Below are 6733 nucleotides of genomic sequence, written 5' to 3' on the forward strand. Positions count from 1 at the left end.
TGACATGTTTTCAGAGACCTCCATGTGACTGAAGAGGTGTTTCAGCCATGATAGACTATTGGCTCTAATAAACCTAAACTCATAAGAAAGCTATACTAAATGCAGATATTAAGAGCGACCAGATCTTCAGGCCAAAGAAAGAAACTACACAATTATTGACTGGACTGTAATATAAAGTGCCATTAAAAAGTATTTACCCCCTACAAATTTCTCCTGTTGATTTTTGTTTTTCACCTCACAATTACATGATTCAAATCAATACATTTTTATAGATGACATAAATAGCCTGAGTAAATACAAAGTGTAGTTTTCAAATAATTTTATATTATAGGAAAAGCTATGCAAACCAACCTGGCCCTTTGTTTAAAAAGTAATTGCCTTGGTGGAAATTATTGGCAATAGGTATTTCACATAGTTATAGAGACTTTGGTCATTGACTAATTTGCTGAACCTGACTCCATCGTTTTGATAACTAGAATCAATTTTAAATGTACTATGTAATTGACTGTATGATTCGATTGAACTGACTTTTTTTGTGAAGGACCTTGAGACGACAGGTGTTGTTGATAAACTGAATTTAATTTGAGACATGCAAAATTGGACTTGCTGGCGTGTGTTGGACATAGTCCTGCTACATAACCCAAGCATGCTTGAGCTTAAGGTAATAGTTTTATAGTTGGACATTCTCCTTCATGATTCATGGTTTTATCAATTAAGGCAAGCGTTCTTTCTCTTTACTTTTGGTCAGCAGTGCTTTTCGCCCTTTCACTCCCCCTTGGATGCCATTTTTGCCAAGTCGTTTTTCTATTGTTCAATCATAAACACTGACCTTAGCTGAGGGAAATGAGGCCTTTAGTGTTTTACACGTTGTTCTAAGTTCTTTTGTAAAGTTTAAATGTTAGGTAAAATATTTCTTTTGTAAATCCTCTTGTTCCATGTTTTGTGTAATTGTGAATAACGACTCTCCCTGTGTTTTGCTGGGGTCCCAAATCTTTAGAAAATATGTTTGTAACCACCTTCCAGAATAATACGTCTTATCTGTTTTCATCAGTTTTTTGAATTTTTGAGATCCTTTAACCCTACCTCATGATGTCAGACAAGTTCTGTTTAAACTATTTCTTTATTCTTCAGATTAGACAGTAATCAGACCTGGGTGTGGCTACTAAAATTGATCAAAACAAAGTGCAGTTAATCACAGGAATCTCGTTATTTAACAAGGGGGGCAATTGTATTTTCACATAGGGCCAGGTTAGTTTAGATAGCTCTTTTTCCTTGATTAATGAAGTCATCATTTGAAAACTCTGGATCAATTTGTCTGGCATTGAAATGTGTTAGATAATCTGAAGCACTGAAGTGGAATAAAAAGCCAAATATAAATGAAATTTGTAAGTTGGCAAAACTTTTTTTACAACACTATGAATATCTGTCATGAGCTACAAGCCCAAACACAGTTGAAAAAGGAAAGTGGTAAATACCAGAATTATTAAGGAGGTGCTTTAGTTTGTAAAAATAAAATAAAATAAAGGCTTCTTTCCAACCACAATGTAAGCTCACAATGTAACAAGAATTGTCTTTTTTTTTATCAGATCAAAAGAGCATAGAAATATATTCCATTCCACCATCTGTGAAGGAGCTGCCAAACATGGTGGCAGTCATAACTCCACAGCTCCCAGATAATTAACAGAAAGCAGTACTAATATTCATGCAGTCCCCAACTGCAAAAATTGTAGAAAATAATTTGTTTCAGTTTTCTTACACTCTAAGATCTACATCTCTTGTTGCTATAAGACAAAAAAATCTCTTTGCTTTAAAAAAGTGTTTTGAAGCTATAGTTCCAATATTAGAAACCCTACTGAGCTACACATGTCTGATTCAATCAGCTTTTGGCAGGTTCCTCATAATTAAGGCCTGCATTGTGTGATGTGTGGTTGTGCACACAGATGAGGGCTGGCTTCAGTCGCAGCGAGGGCCTGGAAAAAGAAGGGGTGGAGCGGGCTCCTTGTGGTTGGCTGAATTAGTGCCCGATGGATTGGCCTGGCAGCTGCTCTGTGAGCCTGGCACCTGAACAGGCCAGCGCTGTGGTGTTTTGTTGCCAGAGGCCGTACCGCAGACAGGGAGGTGGAAACACCAGACACATCAAACAAACTTTTTCACCAAGTGCAAGCTTTGTCTTTCAAGCAGCTTGCCACGCTTGTGTTGCTTATTGCAGCAGTATCATTGGATTAGGATAGGATTAAGTTTAGTAATTAAAAAGAGCAAATTCAGTTCATGTCATCAGGGAAATCATTGAAATCACACTAAGCTGGTCTAAGAGAAATTAAAAATGAGATTTCCGTGTATTTCAGTTGTTACATTCACTTCTCTGGGCTTAAAGATTGTAGGAATTGAGTTGATGTCTAAATGATTCACTTAAATTAGTCATTCCAAGCCGATCATCTGTTTTTATTATTATTGTAAAGCTACCTCATTTATACTGTAGTGAGCATGAACACCTCAAATTTGTCCTTTCACACAATTTTAACTGACTTCAAGTACCTTGAAAACATCCATGATGGACTTTTTAGACTAGCCAAGAAAAAACTACCTCCAATCTCACAACAGTGGTCTACAGAGTCTTTAAAGCAGTTATGTTTTCATGACCTTGAAGTGTTTCCCCAAAAACCTTGAATAGGAAAGGCACTTCAGCCAGAAGTCCCTTTTCCGCAGTAATGTTATGTTTATATTTATGGATTCTCTAAGTTTAAATAGTGTGGTAGAAAAAATAATGCATTTCCTTTTGCTTGGTTGTTTAATGTTGCCACATGTTCCCCAACTCTTCTTCTGATTAGTTAGTAAGGCTTGCAAGATCTCCTTTCCTGGAAGCTCCAGCTCCAGGGACAATGAGTGTTGACTGACAAAGGAACTAAAAGAAAAGCAACAGTAACTCAGAACCAGCAAGAAGGAAGCCCATTCACATCATATGGAGCCTGATCAACCTGCCAAAACCTGTGATTCTTGCTTTCTTACTTTCACCTGATTTATGTGTGAAACTTCCCATCTCCAGTGTGCTTAGCATTGCTCAATAACTTTTTTCCTCATTCATATCCATGTGGTTCTGGAGTGATCCAAAGTGGAAAACCACTCAAACATCCTGGGTCAGATAAGTCACCCTTTACCTCACTGCAGCAAAACAATCTTCAGGCCAAAGATGCTGGTGTTGTCCGCAGAACTGCAGGTCGACATGCAGTCTTGTTCACAGAAAGATAACATAAGAAAATCCGGACTACAGTAAGGTGTTCTGCTTCTTCCTAGAGACAGCTCTTAGCTAAGAAACTTAAGTTTCCTCCTGGTTTTAACTCATTTTTGTTATTAGCCTGATTAAGACTTTTTTCAATTTATATAATAATATAAATTTAAAGTAGCTTCGATCTGCAACAATGTTGGTTTTCAGCACCACACAGCTAGTTTTGTTCATCAGTAAGTGCCAAACTGCCAGTATTACAGTCTCTAGTTTCTGTGTCTTAGCATTGTAAATAGAGTGATTTGGATTGACCTGCCGGCCTGTCTTGGCTCAGATGCCAAGGCTTCTGTCCAGCCATGGCGTCCGGTATCTATGGGCCCTGAGCAGACCACCTGCTATCTCAGAGTCACAGACGGCTGTATCTGAATATTCATACAAAACACAGATAAAGGTGTGGTGTTTATTAGCCCCACATTGTGTGCCTTTGACAGAACCAAAGTGTCAAACCAGGTAGAGAAATTTCAGAAGTGATGCAAATAACAATGCTCTCACAAAGTCTTATTTCTGTTTGAAAAGAGAGGGATAAGAGACAGGCAGAGGATTTGCAGTGACATAAGTCCAGTTAATCAAAATTTGATTTTAACTGCTGGTATCATGCAGCTCATTAACGTTAAATTATGTTTTTACCCATCCACGCATCACTGTGGGTGAACAGGGGAGCAGCCGTTCATCTGTATGACAGGTGGGCTTTCCTGTGACTGTTTTGCCTCTGGTTCTGTTGGATCCTGCTTCCCTTTTGTTTGGCCGGTCCGGAGGCAAAGGCTCACACTTTCACATTCAAAGCCACGGCCACAGCCACCAAACATGACTTCATCAAGCTTTGCCTTCTTTGAGATGTGTTTTGGATGAAGCTTTGGTGGGTTAATGGTCAGCTAATTTGCTGGCAAGCAGCAATAGAAACTGAATTTATTTTAGACTGAAGTTCAATAAAAATGAGCAGATGGTCTTTACTTGACTGTCTGAATAAGTGGAATGAACCACTGGGCACACAGAGGGACATTTGTGGACTAACTGTTTTGCCTCCCCTCTGTTTTCAGAGGAGAAATGCAAAATGGGTTCTAAATGTGGGCAGAGAATGGCTTCGCGCTTATGAGACCAAAGTGTTTTGGTGCTGCTAGTATAATAAAGATAAAGTGTAGCTAATTATTGCAAGCATGTGAAGACATTATTGGGAAAATTAGCTTGTTTTTTTAAGCACAGTATGAAAAAATAGTCACATTTGTTTAATTATTCAAAATAATGCTAAGAATGCACCTTGGCAAACTAAATCTCGGTTATATGACTTATATGTGTTCTTTAGGCAGATTACCTTTTTATTATAGTCAAAGCTAATTTAAAACATAAGATAAACCATAACAGAACTGACATAACACTAGGTCCAAATGTTTATTTAGGGCATTCTTGGGCTTGGAGTGTTTCTAATTTTTTGGGTACAGTGAAAGGTCCTTATCACAGTTTGCTATTTTTATTTGCTGTGTTACATCTTATGGTTGTCTCTGCTTTGTGCTGTTTCAGGTTTATTTTGTTTCTTTATCATCTGTTTTTTCTGCTCAGTCCTCTGTTGGGACGTCTTTTTCCATGGAACATCACAAATTTCAATCAATGCATTTCAAGATGACCTTCAGCTTGTGGGGGTCAAATCAGACCCATTACTACACTACAGTGGTAATAAAATAAAGTAGCTCTAAAGCTAAAATGATCTAGAGAAAGGTTTCAGTCAATCTTCACTGAACTCTTCTGGAAGACGAATTATTGCTTTATTTGAGAATTGATTATAAACAATAAGTCCCATCCTTATCCCTTTCCTCTACTGGTGGAATCAAACTGAAAAGCAGTGACTGTTTTACATTTTGGATGCAATGCAAAGTTTAAATGGCAGACAAAGAAATTATATTTTTGTTTTGCTTGCTTTTTAATGCAGCTCAATTACTTTTATTCCAAGAACTTTATTGTGCGTGTGTCTGCATGAAATGTAAAGGCTGGCTTAGTGTATGCTGTCCACATGAAACATACAATTTCATACTGATAGAAAACCTTTGCTCTTTTTTTTTTATAAATGAAACATAGAACTACTTCAGGAGTCATTTCTTCATGGGAATTTAAAGTTTCCTGGACTCTATGACTCATTTATTTTTCATGTATATTCAAAAACTTGTTTTATATTGCTATGACAAAGACAAGAGCCACATGCTATTTCATGCTCTGAAATTTATGGCTGCAGAGAGTTGGTGTATCATAGCCCTAAAAGAAGGCTTTAATGCAGACCTACAGTTTCCCATCCAGCTTGTGCCTTTACTTTCTGACCCAGAAGGGCCATACTACTTTCCTGTCATGAGGACTCCAGAAGAAACAAAGAGAAACAACATGGTTTCAGGTTTTACTTTAATCTGCAGAGGGAGGAACAGTGGTTTTGATCACAGGTAGCTATTTCAGATGAAAGAAACACACAGCTGTGAAAAAGTTGACTAATTACATGTCTTAGTGACACAGAAGATCTTTTCCCACTAGTCATCATCACACTTCCATATAGCAACCATTGCTCATAACTGAGCTTATCTTGCTATCAGTCATACATCATTCTTGCATGCATTATTCCCCGGGGGTGTCAGCCAGAGGCAACCATTAGAACAATGCACATTGTAATGTGTGACAGCAACAAACCTGCAATTCTGTGAGTTATACCAGGGGATGATACCCACATCGGGGGGAAGTGGGTGTAGATTAGGAAGGAAAATGACACAACATCCAAATTTCATTGTGTCACAGACAAAACTAAAACCTTGTTTAAAAAAATTCAGGTCAATGCAGGTCTTTTGTTTTATAGTTTGCATGAGCTGCAGTTTAAAGAGATGTCCGAAGTTTAATAATTTCCATAGGTCATAATCAACAGACAATCTAGATTCCACTTGTCCCCTTTTTAGGAGACCCTTATTGTCTGAGAAGGTGCCACATTGTCTGTGGAGGTTCCCTTTTTCCTCTGTCCCATGATAGGTTTACCAGCAGCATATGACTTGCGAGTTAATCTCCCACAGAACAAACAGGAACCAGTGTCATTGTGGTCCAGATTCTTATCTGATTCTAATAAGACTGCACTCCATGTTTTTGGAATTCAATGCTACCGATATCAATTTGGCAGTCTCTAAAGAGAGACTATAACATTGTCTGTGACAATTAAGGTATACCAAAATAAAAAATGTACCTGTATAAAACTTCAGCTTTGGACAGAAGGGTTGCAGTAGCTTGGTACAAAGACTTAAGACCAGGGGACTGTCTTAATCCAAAGACATCTTAAATAAAAGCAAAGAAATACCAAATCACCAAGAGAGACATGGAGAAACCAGATTTTATTCATACTTTTTGCAGCAATGAACCAGCTTCTGGTATAATTCTTGGTGGATGTTTGATCACACATCTTATCAGAAACAATAGGGCTCATATTAATTGGTTGGTTTT

This window comes from Girardinichthys multiradiatus, chromosome 19 (assembly GCF_021462225.1).
Source record: "Girardinichthys multiradiatus isolate DD_20200921_A chromosome 19, DD_fGirMul_XY1, whole genome shotgun sequence".
Classification (NCBI taxonomy): Eukaryota; Metazoa; Chordata; class Actinopteri; order Cyprinodontiformes; family Goodeidae; genus Girardinichthys; species Girardinichthys multiradiatus.